The 22,626-nt window shown below is 38.6% G+C and overlaps 1 protein-coding gene across 4 annotated transcripts in view; it reads right to left on the bottom strand.

Moving 5' to 3' along the window:
• adarb1b (adenosine deaminase RNA specific B1b) overlaps positions 1–22,626 on the bottom strand; it is a 131,878-nt gene that overhangs the window by 89,928 nt on the left and 19,324 nt on the right. The window contains exon 1 of one of the 4 annotated variants that reach the window (XM_032567436.1): positions 1,786–1,796. The exons of the other annotated variants lie outside the window; for them this stretch is intronic. The gene's annotated coding sequence lies outside the window, so the exon portion shown is untranslated. Of the gene's footprint in view, positions 1–1,785; positions 1,797–22,626 lie in introns of those variants that run through there. 4 annotated transcript variants of the gene reach the window in all.

Below are 22,626 nucleotides of genomic sequence, written 5' to 3'. Positions count from 1 at the left end.
GGCTTGGTTGCACCCACAAAAACAACTTAAAATGACAACTCCAAGTTTGAATATGCAAAGTAAAGCACAAAAACAGGCAATGTCATAACCAGAACCCTCTGTGTACAGCATTTCCTCTTAATTTTGTTTGTAGGGTCTTCTCTAAGATAAAGGGAGTGTAAAGCGATAGGGAGGAGGAATGTGAATGTACATGTACTTATACCAAACCGTGGCAGGAAAAGCATCACTGACAGGTTCGACGCAATATTCATTTAAGCTTAAATCTAAAGCACTCCACACCAAAGTAATACATGATCGATTGGTAATAATAGCACACAGGTGGAATATCCACTTCTTTATAGGGGATTCTTTGTCTTTTTATAACAACCTGTCAGTTTTTGACTTATTGGTAGTAAAATCTGAAATGCACCCTTTGTTTTAACTACAAGGAGATAAATTCTGCTTTGCTGTAAAATCCTTGTTAACTTATGCCCCCTCAGTAAGGGTGGGTTGTTACTTATTCTGTAAGAGGCATTTTATGTTTTAAGAAGTACAAAGAATCATAGTGTTTGGCATTCATGTTTATATCTTTTTCTTGCTGTAACGTACCCAAATCAAATCCTCATCCAAAACCAAGGCACCTACTACCAGTCTGGTTTATTACGCTTTAATTGAACTCCAGTTTGTTTGTCTGGAAAGTCTGGTTCACTTGAGGAGCTGTGAACGCACAGTTGAGCTCTGGTCAGCCTAAAACCTAGGCCTCGGTTTGGTTGAAGTCAACTCTACTACGTCTCAAATGCGTATGTGGACGCAAGCGAACCGCAGAGGAAGGAGACAATAATGCAGGACATTCTGGGTAAATACAACGAAAACTAACGCTCATGTCTAGCACTAGAGGGATAAATAGCTTGTGGTGTTTTACCAAAGACTAAAAATAAATCCTACAACTGCTAAAATCTGACACAAGTCCATTTTGTTTACTTTTTGTGAAAAAGGAAGTTGAGCTTGGTGTCTTCTTTGGAGGTTTTTGTGTCGTTTCCTTTAGTGGTTCTTGGTGCAGTGCCACCACAAGTGAGGGGTGAACAGGTTTTTCAAGGGGCTTAGATTCTTTGACACAATGCAGCGTGAAAGCAAACAGCACCAGCTGAACAAATGTTGTAATTCTGGTTCCCAATCGAACCAAATCTACTGGACTATGAGGTGTGAAAACACCCTAAGGGTGAAGAATGATCAACAGCTTTGGATTAAAGCGTGTCATCCATGTGCTCCATGTATAAAAGCTTTGGGTGATTTATGTGAAATCCAAATAAAATTTGTTACATAAGTCAGCTGTGAGTTGCTATGAGTCACCTAGTTATTCCTCCCTCTTATGTCTTTATAACCAGGCAATGTAAGGGAGGTGGAGGACACGCTTCACAAGCGCACGCACTGCCTCGTCTCTGAGGACAAGAGCTTGGCCTACAACTAATTTAACTGTGGTGAAGGCATGAGTGTGAGTCTAAGAGCATCCAACCACTGCTACTGCATCCTGTGGGAGCTCTTCCCAACAAATACCAAAAACACAGGCGAAGGAAACAAGAGTGCGTTTCTCAGTGAGACCCCGACTTCACTTTTACATTCTGCTCAAGCAGCAGCAGCAAAAACATTGCAGTTTGTGGTTTAATCCTGACAGTTGCTTTCACAGTGATGCCAGGTCTCCAGCAAACACCTCTCCCTGGAATCAGCGCCTCAATCAGGTTTTTTTTTTCCACAGACTCGGCATTCTTACTGACTGCTGCAGCAGTTTCCACATGAGCAGCCAAATACTGCGGCAGACGTCAATCGCAGTAAATAAAACAAGGAGCGAGCAAATTACTGTTAATGAATCACATGAAAGAAAATGCAAATTTTTGAATACATTTCACCCCTCGTATGCATTCTCAATCTAAGAGAAAAAGCTAAATATTTTTAAAGTGCTGACTGCTCCTAATGGAGCCTGCCCTGAGCTAATCCAAACTTTCAACACAGTGCAATTAACCCCGTTTCAACAGTGAGGAAAAGGTCATTTGCATTTTTACATCACATTTGCTTCAGGCTAGAAAACCAAAACAGTTTTCAGAGCCTGTTATTTACTAATGTTCACTTAGTTAATGAAAAAGAAAAGGGAGATGCAAAAGAAGTGTAGAACAATGCTGCATAAAAACAACTGCATTCTCATGTCACTGTCATCGCACAAATTCAACACATAGCAAAACTAGTAAACACAAAACTAATAAATGTGATTTCTTGGTTTACTACTTTTCAGAAATTTACAAAAATCTCAAAAACTTTTTTCCACACTGTCAAAAATGTGTATAGAATGTTGAGGAAAGAGAATAAGTGGATGCAATGTGGAATAAGGCTGTAACATAAAAAAATATGGAAAATGTGAATACTTTCTGAATGCACTGTAACTTAGAGCAAAGATACCCAAGTGCCTGGGTTGAGTAACAGTGTCTGTTACCGAGCCTGCCGGCGCATTGTGCAGACCAATAAACAGCAACATTCAGTTTCAATTAATGATGAATGACAGAGGCAGTTAGGTGTAAACATCCCTTTAATTAAACATGACCTCAAGAAGAAACCTCCATGTGAAAGTGCCAATTATTCCCTGTTCAGGTGTATTTTTAATACAGTTAGCGCGATGACCCTTTTAGTTTGCACACACTGTTGTGGTTTATTTGGTGTTTGAGCCTCTGAAAGTCAATGCTGGATGTGACAAACTGTCAGAGGTCAAACTGACAAGCCAGTCGATGCTGTAGAGGTGGTAGATGACTACAACAAGGCTCAGCTGACTTCAGCATCGTTACGCAGCTGGTTTGACAGCTGATGGGTTTTTTAAGGGATGTTTGCTGTCAAAAAAAAACGTTTTTCCTTTTTGCAAATGATAAGTGCGGGAGTCACACATTGGGAAAAGTTTATGAGAGAGAAGAGAATGACTCACTCAAAGCTCAAGCTCTGCTGCAAAGGTATCTTTGGCAAATTAACATAAAGTGCCTCCAAAAATAGCTGCTCGGTGGCCCATAACTGATGGTTAGAAATGTTTGTTGCTGAGTGAACGAGGCAGTCAGACATGCTCAGCAAATCCGGTCTGGTTAATAAAGAGTTTTCATGCAAAAAATGATGAAGAATAAAACCTCTCTGCCATTGCATCAAAGCTGCCCTGCTACTGTCAAAATGTGACATGAATTCAACTCTGATGCAACAGTGACTTCAAACATAACAGCAAAACAATAAGAATGAAAACACACCCAAGTTAAGGTAATTACTAACACAAAAACCTCGCAGGGAGAATTTTTACCTACAATCATGAAGTGTATGAACTAATGAACTAGCTGCTTATTACAGTATCAAACCAATACTAAGTAAATACAGGGATACCGTTGCTTATTATTTAAGTATGTCATAGCATCAAACTTCTGACCTTTAGGCATTTTATTTCTTTGAATCATTTTGTTAAAACCAAGGACATAATTTAGATAAAGTTTAAAGGTGCCTACAAAATACCTTGACATATTTACATGATATGATATTCAATTTGTGAAGTGCAAAAAAATAGCATTTGCAAGCAAATCAAAGCAAAATCCTTTTTACGACAGAACTGAGAAACTACAATAAAAAATTGAAATAAAACTTCAAGAGGGAATCTGAAACTAAAGGATCTTTTTACACTAGCATTGATCTCATAACAATATGGGTGAAATAATGAAAAAAGATGTCTACGTTCAGTACCTTCAACTTTGCGTCTAATCAACAGCTGGATGGATTAAATTTAGACACTAGTGGCTCTCAAACAAAACTAGTTTTTGAATGGATAAAGCAGGGATTCAAAGAGTTTCTAGAAAGGTACAGATCTCAATCCAGTAGAAAACGTGTGGGCAATCCTTAAAAGTCGGGTCCATGGAAAGAAGCAAGAAGGACTAAAGAAGATCAATCAATTACGACAAGAAAGGTGGTCAAATATTCAGCCTGAATTATACAGGAAGTTTGTTGACTGGTACAAAAAGGGTGTGGTCGAGGTTCTATTTACTAACGTTTAATCAATTAAATTATTCAAGTCAAATGTTATCATTCCACCATGAAAAAAAAACACAACTAGAATAAACTGTAAAAAGACTCAAGTGACATATATTCCTGTGAAAAGTGGATAAACATTCCACACTCCGTCTCATTTCTCTCTTCAGTCGTGTCTCTATTCCCTAAACCATCTGTTTTTGTTGCTTGCTCAGAAAACTTGTCACTTGTTTGACACCTCTGTTGACAGCTCTGAGCGTCGCACCCAACACCCAAAGTGCGAAGAAAAATATCAGCTAAAAACATGGCAGAAAACTGGATTTTCCCTCAAATGATCTTAGATAAAATCTCCAAAATAAATCAGATCCAGATGGAAGTTCTCTTTAAGAACTTCCATCTATAAAGAAAAGGCGTTTGATTAGTGGATAAGGAGGTGAAAGGGCTTTAAATGGCCTTGTTTTTAAATAAAGTGTCAGATTTAACAAATTACATAATAGAATGGGATTTAATATGATAAGACAGCCCAGAAAAGCACAGACAACTTATTAGACCATGGCATTTTAATGTCTTTGGTTCAACTGCTTATTACACCTACGGGTGTAATGTTGAGTTTAATGCCGACTCCCAGACGGAAACACATAAATAATTCTCACACCCATCAAGAGAATTTAAGACTGAAAGAAACTTGGCATAAACAAGGTCGACAAAGACCACTCACATTGTACACACACATATACCAGACCAGGAGGCGGATTATTCCTTCTTTTAAACACATCACACAATGGAAGTCACAATCTGATGCAGGAGAGGGAACCGAGCAGAGCTGCTGCATTTAAAGAGGTCACCCCCGCTTGACTGAGCCCATGCATTGTAGCTTAACGGCAACACTGCTCGGCATGATTGTAGGGGTGAGTGTGCGCACTTATTAGCTGCTAATGGCATCGACAAGCCTGATGTATTCCACTTTTGGCCGAGTATCTGAATCCCGGAGTGTGATTTTAACTCTTTCTTCACCATTTGAGTCATAACCGTACTTGACATTTAGTATTGAGGCATGTAAACACATTCGGTAACTTCACATAAGATTGATGACTGAATTCGGCATGCTTTCGCTACGTTTTACCCTCCCGCCCTCTGTGGTCGTTTTCACTTTTTTTGTTTTTCTGACTGTCTGAGCCGCTCTAAGCCTTCAGCATTTGAAACGCAGCTCAGCCGGGTGGAGGTCGGATCACTAGCTCTTCCCCTTAGGGAGTGAGAGCAGCGCAAAACTGCGCTGGTTGTTTGTTTAAAACTTGTTCGGCCCACTTTGAAACTGAAACAGGGAGATTTGTTCTGACCGTAAATCTGCAAGGTTCTGATTAGCGACGTTTACGCTTGGCAAGCGCGGCAGATGGGTCCGGTTAACCAACATCCTCCGTGGCCTGCGGGGCTTGAGACACAGTTTTTCTGCACGTGTGCCACATGTAAACACAGACGAAGCGGGTCTTCATCTAAATTATGAGCAAATGAGACCAATCAGGGTCCTGTCTGAGAAAACATTTACCTCATGTTGAAGAAAAAAAAAAAAACGAGAATATGGAGCACATAAGGAGAAATAACATGGTATGGGTTTCGTAAATCCATCAGCAACATCCGCTAAACAAAACATGCCAAAATGTTTGCCTGTTATCCCTTTACGTTTTTTTCTAGAAAAAGAACATTTATACATTATTATCCAGCAGACGAACTTCAGCAGTGACATATATTCCATGTATTTCTTTACTATATGGTGATAAAACCCAACTGAAATGCAGTCAGAAAGGATGATTAAGGTCCAGTTTGCTAAGCTTTCGAAATTCATTCAAGCTGTGAAGGTAAGTAGAAAGCCTTTCTACATCTTTGTTTCATGTACCATTTGTGTATTTGTACAATTATGCCATGAATCAACATATTGGCAAAAGTGTTAAAGCACCGGTTTGAAATAAGGATGATTTACTCAAGGCTGACAACCATATACACAAACTAACATCATCCACGCTGCAAAAATGATAAATGCATTGTTAATCCTTTTAACATCAGCTGTTTAAATATACACTCCAGACTCAGGAGATAGTTTGGAGTATTTTTTCTTCCCCACAACATCTTTTCAAAAAATATATGCATGATTCAGATCTAATGATAGGTCTATTGGGATATACAGTATATACAGAATATTACTTCCCATATTATTGATTTATTGTCTAATTGGGCTTGAACACTTTTCAAATTTTATGTATGAAGTATTTTTGAAACCATAGGATTTTCTTTACTTCATACTTTAGTGTGAAGTAACTGTTACTTCCCAAAAAGTCCCAATAAAATACACTGAAGTTTGGTTGTAACATGGCAAAATGTGATACCCTCGAGAGCTCTGAGTTGTTTTGTAAAGCTGTATTTGCATTCAGATCTGAATGGAAGTTTTTCTCTTTAACAAAAAGGGGGGGAAAAGTTTGACTCCACAAGAATTTCCAAAGTTTTGGGGCATTTGTGCATCCCTTTAGAGAGGAAATGTGGTCATCTCTGTGTTGAGAATGGTGCCAATTGTTCATATGGAAACCAGTGAGCATGAGGGAGCAGGGGTATGTGTTGTGGCCCTGCTATGGTGACGCGTGGCTGAATCAAACTGCTTCCATTTACAGCTCAACCCCACCCTCGCTTTTCAGGCCAACCACCCAAGTTAATGACAAACTCTCTGCAGTCGGGTCCCACGGCCGGTCCGCCAACACACCCATTTTTAATTATTAACAGTTTCAATGACTCTTTAAAACATATGAGGGCACAAAGCAATATCTTTTGTCTGAAAATGCATGATGACAATCTATACAGAGGTGCTTTCCATTAGTTATTCACAAAGCAGGAGCAAAGTGATGCAGGAAAACAGAAACTGAGTATGAATAAACATGAATCAGCAATAAGCTGTTCAGATTAATGAACAGTTTTAATGGGATTTAAGTCAAGCTGCATTATGAGTCCATTTGTGTGTGTTCGTGTCCACTTTCAAAGACCCTGCACAGATAATTCTCTTAAGGCGGGTGTAATACTGCAGGGTTCCTGCACCATCAGCTTTCTCCTCTCCGTCATTTCTGCTTTCATCCTTTTCATTCATTTGATGTGCTTCCTCCTAATCTTCCCTGGGCTGTCGACCTCACAGACACACAGAGGAGACACTCAACCACTGATCCACAGCTCCTCATTCACACAAAAGGAAGAAAAAAAAAACGTCCTTGTTCGCTGTGCTTAAGTGTCTGTCCCCATCTGTGTGTGTGCATGCATGAATATTTTGGAAGTCTAATTCGAAGCATGATATCAGCCTCACCAGCTGCTGAAGGAGGGATTACATCAACATCTGACCCATTGTGGTTCTGAAATATAGCTGTCAAACTGAGTGCAGTCCTCCACTCAGCTGTAGTCTGCAACTCATGAATGGGAACGGGAAATTATCAATGAGGATTGGTGATTCAGGAGCTTAAGGATGAATATAACCTTCTCTTTTTAAGAAGATTGGTGGACTTGATTGGTATAACAGGTCAAAGGATCTGGAACGTCAACCTGTTCTGATCTGAATAAAAATTATTTGAAGACATGATTAGGTTTGTGCATTTATTGCATCGTGAAATATTGTAAGAATTTTGATTTATTGTTGTCTCAATAAATCAAAATTATACTACTGCTTAAAAAAACAGTATTATAGGTGTTATTTTCACCATTTCCTCCACTGTTTCACCAGAGCATCAAACATCAATAAGTTTGAAAATATTATTTTGTGATATAACTCACACTTCTTTAAATAAGTGTCAACCTGAGGATATCTATTTCAAATGGGATGGTTTCTCAAAAGCAGTATTTGTGTTTGTGGTGCCATGAATGCTGCGCCATGCAACCATGCTGTAATAAGTAATGTTTTTAGAATTATTTTTATTGTTGTCACAAAGAACCATAAAATATTGTGATAAAATTCAAAATACAAGAAATGATGCTACAGACAGAATTAATGTACTTTTTTATGTCCAACTTCAAAAGATTAGACTAAGATGTGTCCAACTTAATGATCAAATCTGGGGAAAGAGGGATTCTTCAATGGTCTTGGAGAAAAAAAGAAAGCAGTAAAAAGCTGAAAGTTTAGTTTTTAGAAATGTTTAGCAAATTTGTGCTTTTACAAATGCAGAATTTATGAAGAACCTTACATAGCATTATCCCAAAACAAACAAGCAAACTCTGATAATGGTGAGTAGGATGAATAAATAACCTCAGTTTGTTTGGGGAGCACAGAACTAGAATATCATGGTGGCAGCATGTTAGGAGTAGCTCTGTTACAATAGTTCTGACTTGTGTTTTTTTTTTTTTTTTAAGACTTTTGTTCATCATTCCTTTGGTTGATACATTGCATGTTTGGACAGATTCATTCTGGTTTTGGATGCCGTTCAGCCGGTAGGATTTTCGCTCTTCCTTTTCTACTTTCAGACAGTCATTAAGATGCGCAACCGTGGCAACAAGGTATTGTTTTTACAGCTGGGAGCAACTGATTAATATCTCAAAATCTCAAATAATACCTGAACTACACAACAGGAGGCTTAATAGATGCAGAGCATTACCAAAGAGCAGAGATTGAGGAAGTATAAACCATCTCTTCCATAGATCATAAAGACAAGGCTCATTTCCATGACTCTCTCTACCAGGCTTTCTAACCGTACAGCCAAACAGAGATTTAAAGATAAGCTGCAAAAACAAATGAGGTGGATTAGCAGTGCTTGCCAACAACTGATGGTGTCATTCATAATGTGTTACTGTGAACTGTCATCTCTGCTGTCCAGCAACTGAGCTGTTAGCATGTCATGTCTTCAGTCAGAAGCTTCTTCAGATTCATTAGACTGACTACTACCAGAGATCCTTTTTCCCTATAGCATCAACATCTTCAACGATGCTTTGATCTATCACTTTAATATTTCTGCTGTGACTGATGTATATTCACATATAAAATAAGTCAATAGAGTTTAATTTACAATTTTTATGTCTTCGTGTCATGAGGTAGATCTCAGCCGGCTGGTGAGAGAAAAAGTAGATCTTGGGCTCAAAAAGTTTGGGCACCAATGCTGTAACTAATAGTAAAAAAAAATATCGTTTTTGAGCAAGAGCAAGCATTTAGTATTAGTATGTCTCAAACCCTGGCTCAATATGGGCACTTGTAATTCCCAACATGCACCAACAAACCACATCAGTACTCCAAGTGCTTCTAAAGATCAGTCAGCCGTGGTTGTGATTTGGCTTGTGGCACAAGGACAAAAAGTGGAAACTACCCTTGGGAGTAGCTGGAAAAAAACATAGTATAACTTGGGGATAAACAAAACATAATAAAAATGCACACGTTGAAACTAATTTCACTGTAAAAACCATTAAAGCAGTTGAAATGCACCACATCAATAGAAGACTTTAAGTGAAGCAGAAAGTCAAGCAACATGCTGTTTATTTGCGTGTACCACATCTGTGACCAGCCAACTGGATGTTAATCAAACTGCCTGCACAGCCTTGAGTGTGTGGAGTAAATGTGTTGAACATTTTCAACATAGAGAAAGTCTGCTACAGAACTTCAATCTCTATTAAAAAAAAATAACCGTCCTCAACTCTGAAGCCTTCAGGCTCAAAATCCTAATCCATTATCTGATAAAAGGCTACTGAGATGAGTTTTTGTCAGAAACTGCCATTGAAGTCCTGCTTTTCTACTTTTTCAGAGAATAAAAAGGGGTGTGTTCACCATTTAAAGTTTGTCTGTAAAGAAATGAGTTTTGTTGGTGAGAGCCAATTTTAAGACTGAGGTTATACAACAATGTATAATTTTCTAATCTGGTGGCTTTGATCTATAATCCATATTCAACATATTTTTAAAAGAAATAACTTTTTCCATGAAAATCTAAAAATATAATAGAATCTGAAATCCCATCCGGAGCTCAGATTGGGATTATTGGACCTTTACATCACTAACTCCATGCGCTGCAAGATCTAAATGCACTGAAATCAATCCCCAAGCTAGGATTTTTTTTTTCCCAAACAAAAAACTGCTGTATACCAGATTATGAACATTTTTTAATATTTCTTTTACAGGATTAGCTCAATCCAGTGACAGTTGCCAGTACAACCACCCACCCAACAAGCATTAGGCAGCTGCGGACATTTTTCTATTGTTCTTGAAGGTTTGACGGTTCTTATCATTATTTAGTCCATATAAATTGTTGACTTTTTTAGTAATTTTCACATTTGATCCGCACCAAGTCCTTGAAAGTCAGGTTTGGATGGCTTATCTGATCAATCTTAACCACTTGTAGACTTGTACATATCTTGTTAACAGATGTCTTTTATTGACTTTGTTTCAGCTTTCAACCAAATGTTATCTTTCAATATCTCTTCAATAAAACTTTGGCGGAGGGAACAAGTACAACAAAAGAACTTATCTTAATCAGATTTTTTTGTCATGTATGTTGGGAATCTAGTATCTGTTTAACATTGGTGTCAACAGGAATGGAGGTGCATTTGTGAAAAATTAAGTTCTGTTACACCAGAACTCATCACTGAAACACAAGGCAGATGTGCAACAGATTAACAAGAATATAGGAGATTATTCATAAGAATTTAACCAAAAACAACTGCAAAAATCTGCATAAAATATAGGCCAAAATAGCTTAGCATCCATCCATAGAAGAGCTGCACACTATTATAACATAGCACGGCAATATTGCTGAATCTACCACCAAAATATCCAACCTCCTTTTTGTGAGCCTTAACATTTCTGTCATTAAATCTAGATCAAATGTAAAATGTGTCTGCAGGGTGTGCAAGCACGTCAGTGTAAATATAGTAGCTAACGAAACATTTCATCCAACAGTTTGTTGCAAAGATGACTGCAAGTCAAAATTTTGTGCAGCTCTGATATATACTGTGGTGTGTAACAGCAAAATGCTCCTGGTAATATAGTGGAGAGACAACAAGTGATGCAGTGACACAGAAACCCAGAGATAAAATAAAATGTTTTTGTATGGCTTTAAGATTATAACTTTGGACGAATGGTAACTTAACTATTTCATCCAAGGACAGATTAAGTACTAAGAACAATGGCAACAATAAAAAACTGAACTAAATTACATGAGGTTCTAAAAGCTGCATCAAGGACACAAAAATTACCACATTCAATAACCAATAATCAGCTCCCTGATGATAAAGGACACAAAACCGTCACTGACCAATCAATCCTGAGCTTTTGTCATTGTGCTTATCATGGCGGCCTGAGATGATAGTGGGGTGGCAAATAAAATGCTGCTTATTGGCTGACTAACCACAATCCCATTTATCTCAGCAACACAGCGACAAATCCATCAGCTCTGTAAATCATAAGAGCTGTCATCATCGTCTCTGCTCCGGTTAGCAGACTGCAAATAAACAGAGGGAGAATTAATATCACAATAGTCACTCACTGTGCATGAGTCAGACCTCAAATAATGTCAATGAGATAAATATTTTATCCTCTCTGGTCTTTACACTGCTCCATCATTCATTCCTCTGAAAGAGGTCAATAGAAGTAAACACGGTGAAGGTTGTGAGTGCATCAATAATCGATTCTGGCTGGGCTGGGATGGGCTGTCTTCACCTGAAACTTTAAAAAATTTAAGCACAGGCTACACTAAAGGCAATGTGCTGGGTAATTAATAGTCAATAAGATGTTTCTATTAATATTAAAAACACTGCATGAATGAAAAAAATGTCCCAACACAAAACCCTTCTGCTGCAATGAAGTGTGTGTTTGAGCCTTCACAGTTTCTGGATTCACTAGGGTCTAAGTATTAGTCATGCTTCACTGCTCCAGAACTGCCTTTTTAGATATCATTTCCATTTAATTACTAAAACAAATATGATACAAAGACAATATTTTAGCTGAATGAGGATGAATAAGCTAATCAACAGACTATTTTTGTGCACCAGTTCAAGTTTCTTGTTACCTATTAGGTCCGTTTACATGACAGTAAGGCTAATGTTACTCAGTGTCCATCCATTGTCTTCGTAAGCAGCCAACAGCTTATCAGAGCTCAGGTTGCCATGGTTACAAATCCAGGAGGGAAAACCAGACATCCCTTTTTCCTGCAACCCTCCAAGTCCTTGAGGCAGATACCAAGTCAGAAGGGACATATAATCCCTTGAGCAAGTTCTAAGTCTGCCCCTGGGTCTCTTCAAAGTGAAAAGTGAATGGAAAACCTCCAAAGGGAAGCATCCTGAAGACATCTCAATCAAGAAGCCCAAACCACTTGCTTCTTTTGGAGTGGAGAAGTCACCATTCTACTGCGAGCTCCTCAACGTTCAGCAAGGTTATCCTCTACAAATGAAGCCAGTTTAGACCACTCTTATTGGAAATCTTGTTCTTTTGTTCGATTGGAGAAAATTTCTGTGGAAGTCTTCATAGAAAGGCACCATTATTTCATTACAACCACAAAAAACAGTATCATCATTAGGCCTGTCACGATAGCAAATTTTGCTGAGCAATTAATTGTCTCAAAAATTATTGTGATAAACGATAATATTGTTTGAAGACCTTTTTACACTGATTTAATGGAAATGACGTAATAATCCATGCGATTTCTTGCCAAAGATAGATACACTTTATTTTCAAAAGAACACTAAACACTGGAACTGATAAACAAAATAAACAAAACAACCAAAAACGAAAATAAAATGGATTCTCAGTCTCCATTAACAAAAAACTCACTTGGAAAAAAAAAACTAAACAACATAAAGCCAAAGTGGAAATAAATACTGCATTCAACCAAAAGATTATGAAGTCTGTATATTATATTGCCCTTCAGTAATAATTAGTTTTAAATAGAGAAGATGGGCACATCGACTACCTGATGCAATAGTTCACACTACATGATTTTTTGCTCCTATTTTTCCCCTTACAACAATCTTAAAACGTTGGTCTTTCTAAGATTGTGTGGTGTGTTACGGTAGATCGTCCTCCGATCTAAATCAGGGATTTTCCCCGACTGGGCGCTTTAACGCAGCCTGTTGAATGTGACAGGTAGCCAATCAGAAAGCGCAGATTCTCCTCGGCACTTTCTGAGGGGAAATTACAGAGGGGAATCCCAAACAGCTGACACGGCGCAACCCGAAGTCCAGCGGACATTGGAGATGATATGTGGAAACAACATTAATGTTTATTCAACATGCAAAGAATATAGAAATGACAAGGGGAGGAGTTGGAGCGAAATTGCTACCGCAGTTGATAAACCCGGTAACTTTTCAGCTGTTCTTCGTTAACATGACGTAAATAGGTTATAATGATTTTCATTCAGTCAGGACTGACACTAGCCACATGCATTGCAGGTAGATTGTAGTAAAGCATTGATTAATGCCTGGTTTTAAAATTAGTTAACTGAACTTGTAGCCATTATTCTGTGCCCATTGTTGGACACCACACGGCAGGAACGAATCTGATCGAACCTGTCGGCTAATGTGTGATCTGTCAGGTTTTGAAAATGGGCCGACAATCGGCCGACAGCTCTAAGATCGTGTAGTGTGCGCTGGGCTTTACACTGAGGAAATGAGGAAGGGAGGAGTCAGTGGAGAGCACCGGAGTTGAGCCTTTTTTTCATTCAGTGTCATTAACAGAAAGAGAAAAAGGCCGGAAGAGACGATAATGCCGATAATTAAAATGACGTCGATAGTTTTAATTTATCGTACGATTAATCGATTTATCGTTTATCGCGACAGGCCTAATCATCATTGTTTAAAATCTTAGATTAGCAGTAGTGTTAAAAGGATAAAATGATCAAACAAAGCATGTTTTCACACTTGATAGTCCAGTAGGCTTGGTTTGATTGGTAACCGAAATTGTAAAATTTGTTACATTTTCAGCTGGTGTGGTTCGCTTTCACACTGCACTGTTTGGTGCGAAACAAACCAAACCTTTTGAGTGACCAATTTAATGCCTGGTCTGCGGTGATGCTCCATTATGAATAGCTGAAGGAAACAACATAAAATCATCTGAAGAAGACATGAGCACAACTTCCTTCTTCAAAAATGTAAACAAAAATGGAATGGCATCAGATTTTAGAAGTTGCAGGATTTCTCTTTGGCAAAAGACCATGAGCCACTTCTCCCACTAGGGCAGTGCTTCTCAATTCCAGTCCTCAGGCACCCCTGATCTGCATGCTTTAGATGTGCCTATATCCCAGAACAGCTGATTCAAATGATTGCATGACCATCAAGAACTGCAGAAGGATTCAATCCAGGTGTGTGGCAGAAGGAGAACACCTAAAACATGCAGGGTAGGTTGGCCTGAGGACTGGAATTGAGAAACACTGCGCTAGGGAGGGTGGGATCATCAATAACAGGTGCCTGTTACCATTTCCTTCTGTATGTACGGTATCAGATCACATAACTCAGCCCTTAAACTACTGCATTAAGATAAAATCATACACGCCTGAAATTAGTATTAAATGTATAATTAAAAACAGCCAATAATGCACTCAGTAAGTAGCTGTCTTTAACAAAAAAAGCCAGGTAAATATTTGTTACAGATCAGACATAAAAGTCTTGATTTCCAACACAATGTTGATATAATTTTCAGGCTGACAGATCCATCCCACTGCACTCTGTGTTGGTGTTCAGCAGAGACAAAAAAACACAAAGGCTTATTTCTCTTCCCGCCCACACTCCACACACCGCCTGAGGCTGCTCACTTATGGCAAAAATCACAATCAGGATCATTCTGCTCAAACTTGACAGAAACGGGGATTTACTGCTGCATCAAATAACTTTGTATCTAACATGTGAAATCTTCTGCTTATCTGTCTATCTGCAATGAGACAATGCAAAAGTATAAATTAAAGAATAAACATTTTTAGACTTATTTAATTTCTGGGGGTAGACGAACATTTTCTCAATTTGATTAAAAACCTCTACGGGTTATTGAACTGAGGAATTTCCACTAATGAAACCAACTGTAGCTGAATTACTCCACATTTCTTTTGTCAAGAGGCACCCTAGTTTGCAACAGAACAATAAACCCAGCAGTTGCAAGTCCACAGGAACCCAATTTTCTTATTCCAGCTTCTTACAACTCTTGTGCTTCTGCTGACATCCTTTTACAGCTTACATAGAGATTTCTCTGCACTTGGCGCTGCCATTTGTCAGGCTGTTATCTAGTTTCTCCATAAGAAAGCAACTGGTTGTCACAAATGACAGGCGAACTTTACAGCAACATTCAACCCAGACATAAATATCTGCCAGGGAATCAAATGGCTACATCCGTCCTGCATGAGGTCATGCTGCTGATCCAGTGAAGTGGAAAAACATGGAAGCGATGGGAAGAACAAGATGACTAAGGCTTGCCGTAGGCACAGGTGAAGATAGGATGTCGTGCCCTTGTCATCCATATTAGGATTAGGCAACAATACAAAAAGGTCTCTCCATCTCTTTAGCTTAAGCTGAGCCATGAAGACGAGGTCAAGCTGCAGCAAATGGCTGGAGTTCACCTGAATTCATGACTTCAGATGAGTTAACCTCTATGTACAAGCATGGAACTGAAGCGAAGCCTCAATAGTGGTGAACATTTATTGTCCTATATAATAGAATGAGCTGTTTTATAGTGGAATACCTACACTGATGTGTGTGTTTGTTTGCTGCTAAGAGATTCCTTAAAAATATTTAAAAAGATACTATGAAAATGTCGCAACTAGTGATGCACAATATATCCGCATTAACATCTGTATCAGCCAACTAGGGGTGTGTGGTATGGACTTAGAATTTTATTGTGATATTTTGTGGTACTATTGTGATAACAATAAAGGTTATGATTTTTAAAAAGCTATTGATTACTTATTTTTTAGGTATTTGTATGACTGTCGCTATGGTTGCTGTGCCATCTAGAACCAGAAACACAAATGCTGTTATTGAAATACATCTCCATTTGAAACATCATAAAAATCCAACAAAGATGGTCAATCTTAATTCTTAGCACAATAGATTTTCTAGTAAAAATTGTTATAAGTATGAACTAAAGAGTGAAAGTATTCATTTGAGGATATGAAAACTTATGCTAATTTTTGCAATCCTGTCTGGTTATTTTGGACAAGACAAATCACATTACATGCCACAATATGGTTTGAAAATTATCACAGTTTCTTAGTATTACAAAACTCTGGCATTAAAAATCATTTTGTACCACTCTGACAACAGTATATTTACATTTTTTTCTTAAAACCACCTACTGAGTTTGTTCAAAGGTGTGATAAAAGGGGATTATACAACTTCCACCAAATCATTCTCACATTGTTGAGAATTTAATCTGATCTCCAACTCATGAGGTTTACTTGTGATTTATAAAGGGAGCACAAAGAACATGAACTCATTTGCTTCTTTCTTGTGAATCACACAGAGATCAAAGATAGGCTTCTCATCAAGGACTAAACTCACAACAACATCTGCAAGGAAGCGGTGCTGAACACACAGACGTCACTTCCACCAACATACAGAAACCATTGTTAGCTTTGGCTCTGATACGTCTGGCTGCCTTTCTACTACAGTGATCAAGCTTTATAATCATGCAGGAACTTTCACTTGAGATCCATTAACTGAGGGTGGAAATTTAAACTCTTCATCTTGAAACGCTCAAGAAACGAAATGGTTTTCTTTAATTTGCAGATATTTCAGCATGTGGAAAAGAGAGTATTTAAACTTTACAACAGAGTCAAGGACATTGATGGCTGCAGAGAATCGTACTAAAATCCACAGGGGAAAACAGAACCTTCATGGCAAAATAACCCCCTTACAACTGAATACGTTTACATGATATTAAACCAAGTCAATAAATCTAACCTTGACGTCCTTCAGAATGGCTCATTTCTGGTACTTTCCACATCTCAGGAGCTCATAACTCCAGAAGCAAAAGTCCAACCAGGAGTTTTGATACTTTCTGTCTTCAAATATTTTTTTTATTATAGTTATTTCTTCTTCCAAAGTTTTCATGATTACCCGGGACACAAATACTGTAAGGAATCTAAAGCCCATGCTACCCTCCAAGGGAAAAACTATCCAATTTATTAACAAATATTTCAGAAAAAAAACTTTAATAGGTGATTCGTTGGCTTTGGACCTAATAATCTAGTTTCAACTTTAATCATCACCAATTCCCTTAATAAGATGACTTTTTTGTACTGGACCAAAGTAATAGTTGAAGGTGCAATAACACAGTGTTTTATAGTAAGATGTACAGTGGACACCCAGCATTTTTAGGTGTAAGAGACCACAATCACCTACGAAGTGCAGAAATCTATGAGTACTTAAGACCCCTCTAAAATGTTCTCTGTGTGAGTAACAGAGCTATTTTGGAATTAAATTTGATTGAAAAGCACTTCCTGTTTTAGTAGTTTAAAGATCTACTATACCTTTTTCTTGTGCACAGTGGAAACCATCTTGGTACTACCACAAAAGCTAAGATGTAAACAAGTAAACTAACAAGTAAAACAAAGGTCTTCCTGGACTGGATACTTTGCAAACACCAGCCCTTCCCAAACTGCATTCTCTTTGGAATATTTTAGATGTGGAAATTTTCCACAAATAGTTTGGTGCAACAAATAAATGACTACACAAACTTAAACCACAAATTGGCAGAGTGGCACTGTATTGCGGTAAAGACAATTTGGTCACTCTGTTTGACATCAATATAACCGAATGGCATTTACTCCGCATGGGTAACTCGTTGAGTTTCAGCATGAAAATAAAAGAATCTGCTTTCTGTAACACATCTTTGCTGTAGAGTACCTCTACCCTTCCCCTCCCAGATTTAAGCAACATTATATATTTTTGGAGAGAAAGATATGTCAATCAAAAGATATGTCAAGATATGTCAAGCAGACCCAAAGGCCCAACAGCAAGGGCTTCAGTTTCACAAGGTCATAATGAAGGACAAAGTGACAAAGGGCGTCATAAACAGAGCCCCAGAAGGGCAACAAGGACAGAGACTGACTGCAAAAGACGAGGGAACTGGTCGGGGAGGGAGGATGAATCAACAAAACTGTGCTGTCAGCATCCCCGGGGCCAGCAGGGAGCATTAAGTGAGTTGACAAGAGTGGCTGAGTCTCTCCACTTTTCTCCTTCCTTCTCTCTTCCGTGCTGCCTTTTTTTCTCTCTTTGTCTTTCCCTCTCCTCCATATGGCAGAATCCACCTCTTCCCATCCCCCTGTGCCCTGATGCACACACTCTCCACTGAAACTGTCTCTCTCCTACATACAAACCCACGCTTGCCTGCACAGGCATCCTACATCCCCTGAGCCACGTCTTATTTACGGTTCAATTACCAACGACCGCCCTCCAGGACAGACGTTCTCCTCTGATGCTGCTCTGACTCGTGCCCAGATGTTGTTCAAATAATTTTGGACTGTTTTATTCACCAGGGTCATGACAGCATCTGGAGCAAAATGAGGTAGGAAAACAAGCTACAGCATCATCTTCAAAGCAATGAGAAGAGACCAGAAGGGGGGTCGATTAGAACACAAATAAAATAAATACAAATCAAACAACACTTGCTTCTACAAAAAGAAAAAATAAACTTCAGTTCTGCCGAGACCCTGAGCGCAGGCTTTGCCGCAAATGCGTGCACACTTTTTAAGAACAAAGAAATTAAATGCGCACCTCTGGGAGGTACAAGAAGGCAAATTCCCTGCTGTACAGACAAATAAAAAAGACCTTCTGCATCCTGCTTCCGAAAAACCTCCAGCTCTGCCTGTCTGCTGACACATTTCACTGGATCCTGCATCACTCTGCTCTGCATCCGTGAGGAAGCGGCGAGGATACACAGCATCTCTGTGGGATTAAAAATCCTTCTTTTCTATGGGCTGCTCAGCAAGTCTGAAAGCAACTCGATTCTGAGGCATAGGAGGTCATCTTCTACTCATATCAGTACAGAGGATGTAGTATAACTTTGGTTTTCACCATGCAATACATCAGAGCAGGGGGCACGATAAGGTTTGTGTTGAGGTCACTTACAAAACTGTTGTCATGTACAGTATATGATCCCTAAACATTTCCCCTAAAGAAACATCTTGGGAACTATGTTTTGTTAATACGGTCCTGGTATTTCATGTCAATAGCTCTTCACACTTCATGTGAGCCACAATGCAATCTTAATGAAATCAGACTAACTCCTTTGAAAACAACTATATCAATTAAAATGTTTACTACCAAGGTTATGAAGTCCATTTGTATGTAGAGCTGAGCTGTTTTCCAACAAGATATTTAATTCCTGCATAAATGTATTGTCTTCCATTTATTTGCAATCGGCCATGTCGGTCCATGTCACAAACCCTGTGATCATTATTCATAGAGACACTTTTCAGCTAATTCTTGGTGACCCCTAGAGGTTCCCAGGCAAGAAGAGATATATTTAGATCCCCCAGTGCGTTCTCTCAATGAGACATGTACAAGAAATCTTGAAACAGAGATGTATCGTGGGCACACAAACCTTAGGCTCGAACCAGCTCAACTGATTCATTTTGATGTGGAGGAGCAGAAGTTCTAGTCCAAGATTCAAGAAGATGGAGGTCCTCACCTCAACTTATGTCTCAATTGTTCAAAAGTCACCAAGTATCTGGTCAGTGATCATCACCCCCATGGCGTCTCACCCAGCTTGTTACATTCAGAAGCATCAATGCTTCCGATAAAACTATCCACAACTTAAGTCCACTCAATTGCTTAGGTCTTGAAACACTTCATCAAGAACCATCCAATGTGTGTTGAAGGCAGACATATGTTCCTCTTTAGAATGAGTACAGACACTCTAGATGAAGCTCATAAAAAGAATTTAATTCGGTCAGTCATGGTCCATTTCTTATACCCACAGGAGAGGTTTGGAACCAGTCAGTGGACAGCTTGACCTTTTGAATATGTTTCTTCTTCACCACAACAAGCTTCAGTAGCAGCCTCAGTACACCACATGAGACCTGAATACACCTATTAATCTCATACTGTATCCTACTACCACTCATTAACACCAGGACACCTAAACCTGAATGCTTGAAGAAAAAAATCCAACCCTTACGTGAAGTTAACATTCCACCTTTCACTGGTTGAGAACTATAGCTTCAGACTTGAAAGCAATACAATACATGACAAAGACTAGGTAACTTACTGTGTACAGTAAGCCGTCAACAGTCCACGGTGTGGTGGCAAGTTATCTTTTTTTAACCTGTTCTATCCTGAAGGGCCACTGGCTCTAAGCAGAACAGGCAATATCCATGGCTTAAGTGATGTAATCTCTTATACTTGGATGCACTTCAACCAATCTATTCTACGACCACAACTGACATGATCCTGTAGCTCTAGTGATGTGTGAGTCCTGTTAGAAGAGCTTACTCAAGCCCAGCCACAAACTGTTCTAGATGACCTTGAAGGTCATGGCTTTGTGATGTTAATAACACAGTTTCCACTGTGCATATTAATGAATATTAAAGTATATTTGGCCTTTGAACTTTTAAAGTAGGCATTATAAGCTATTTTAGAGGAGGTCTCAAGTATTCATGGATTCCAGCTATTTACAAGAGGTTGTGGTCCCTAGACCCTGTTCACTGGGTGTCCATTGCAATCTCACTCTTCAAAATAAAAAAAAATAACAAGTTTAATTTAATAAACACCAGTAAGTAAAAAGTCTATATTTCATTGCAATGAAAATAGTGACCATCTTGAAACTTTTGGTCTAATATTTATTGCAACTCATATTTAGATTCGTCAAAGAAATCTAAGAAGCTAACCTTAATTTCCGGCTTTAAGAATAAACTAAAATTCTGCTTTAACAGAAAAGAAAACAAGGCCATATTGAAAAAAAAAAGTTCAATTGTCATTGGTCCAAAAGTGACAACATTTGTGATTTCCCAATGTGTGGTAGCTTAAACAGACACAGCATAAGTAGCTTTGAGTTTTGTGTGTTTTATCAGCAAATCAATGCTGCAGAATCAACTTATTGACAGAAACCTTGGTGTTTAGCCCAGTGTTTCCCAGCAGTTTTTTTCCTCAGACCCTCGGTTTGCACAGACAGAAAAAGCGACATAGCCATTCTTGAATGCAACAATTCTTTTTCAGCATCAATAAAGCAACTTTACAAGTGCTTGTGATCAGTGTTCAGTAACCTCACAGAAATCGTTCCAAATTGTTAAATGGATGCCCACAGAGTCCCTCATATAGTATTTTTAAACCTTGCTCTGACTGTTATTTTGACACTGAAAATAAAATATGTGTTTGGGGGATGGGTGGAGTGGCATGTGTACTTCCAATCTAATTTGCCAATTTAGGTCAGCAGGTTGGGTTACAAAATGACAGTGACCCTTGCAAATGCGTCTTTTTAGCTTTGCACATTCTTACAATCCTGTTCTACTGAACATGAACTTGAATGAACATGTAACACCATAATTACACTTTCCTCCCCAAATATATCTCGTGAGATTGTCCAGTAGAAGCTGATAAATGCTCTGAAAGCAGCAGCTCATTTGATTCAATTTTCATAATTCAGTGCACTAACAACAGGGGAAAATATCCAACTTGCCAAACTAGTTTAGGGGAACCTGATATCAACAAGTTGGTGCCAAACAATCATCATTCCAGCACTTTACATGTTTCCCCACATCTGTCAATGAACAACAAGTGATATAGGCAAAGGAACATTTTAATTTGAAGTGTGTTGCTTTGACATCATTAGAGAAAGCACTAAGCAAAATAGCTTGACGGATTCAATTAGAAAAAAGATTGAAAAGCATACTCTGGCCAATCAGCCATACACTCTGTTTTCTGTCCAAAAACTACTCAATGACTTGGGAATCATGAAAAACAAAACAATACAGGAATCAATGCATTAATCAACAATCAACCAAGACTTTGTACAAAACCAATTGTTCATTGTTCAATTGAATCCCTTACAAATAACCTTAAGATGTTTTGAGATGAAACTTGCTGTAAAAGCTATGTGCGAAAGGACATAAGACCTTTATTACATATTGCAATTCAAGGTGTTGATGGAAAGTTGAGCCTTATTCTTAGAGGGGGGCAGGGAGAGCTGCTAATGAAAAGCTCAGCACCGTGTAGAGCACTTTTAGAAAGTGCAAGATGAAAGCTCACAGCTGCCCTGCAACAACAGAATATCCAAATTTAGGCACATATTTCATCACCGCTTGGTCTGAGCGAGAGGGAATGTTGTGTGAAGAAGAAAATCTGCAGCACTGGGGGAAGAGAAAAAGACAAGAGCGAGTGCTACAAAGCCTGCCTGCGTTTGTCCTCGCACAGATTTCTCTGAAATACCAACATATGAAATATTAACAGAACAAAAAGCCAATAAAAATAAAAATCAAGAATTTCTGCAACATTCTCTCTGCAGTGTTCATTCCTCTGCTGAGAATCTCTGAGAGGAACAGCAGCATTGAACCTGAAAACTCAATTTATACAATATCATGTTTGTCAATACCCGAAAACCAGAAACATGTTTGACTGCAAACATGAGTTCACAGAAGGTTCTGCATTAAGGTCTGTATAAATCTGTCACATCTATCATGTAAAATTCACCAGTGTGGCTACCAG

This window comes from Xiphophorus hellerii, chromosome 7 (assembly GCF_003331165.1).
Source record: "Xiphophorus hellerii strain 12219 chromosome 7, Xiphophorus_hellerii-4.1, whole genome shotgun sequence".
NCBI classification, from domain to species: domain Eukaryota; kingdom Metazoa; phylum Chordata; class Actinopteri; order Cyprinodontiformes; family Poeciliidae; genus Xiphophorus; species Xiphophorus hellerii.
This window is presented reverse-complemented; position numbering and strand designations above follow the sequence as displayed.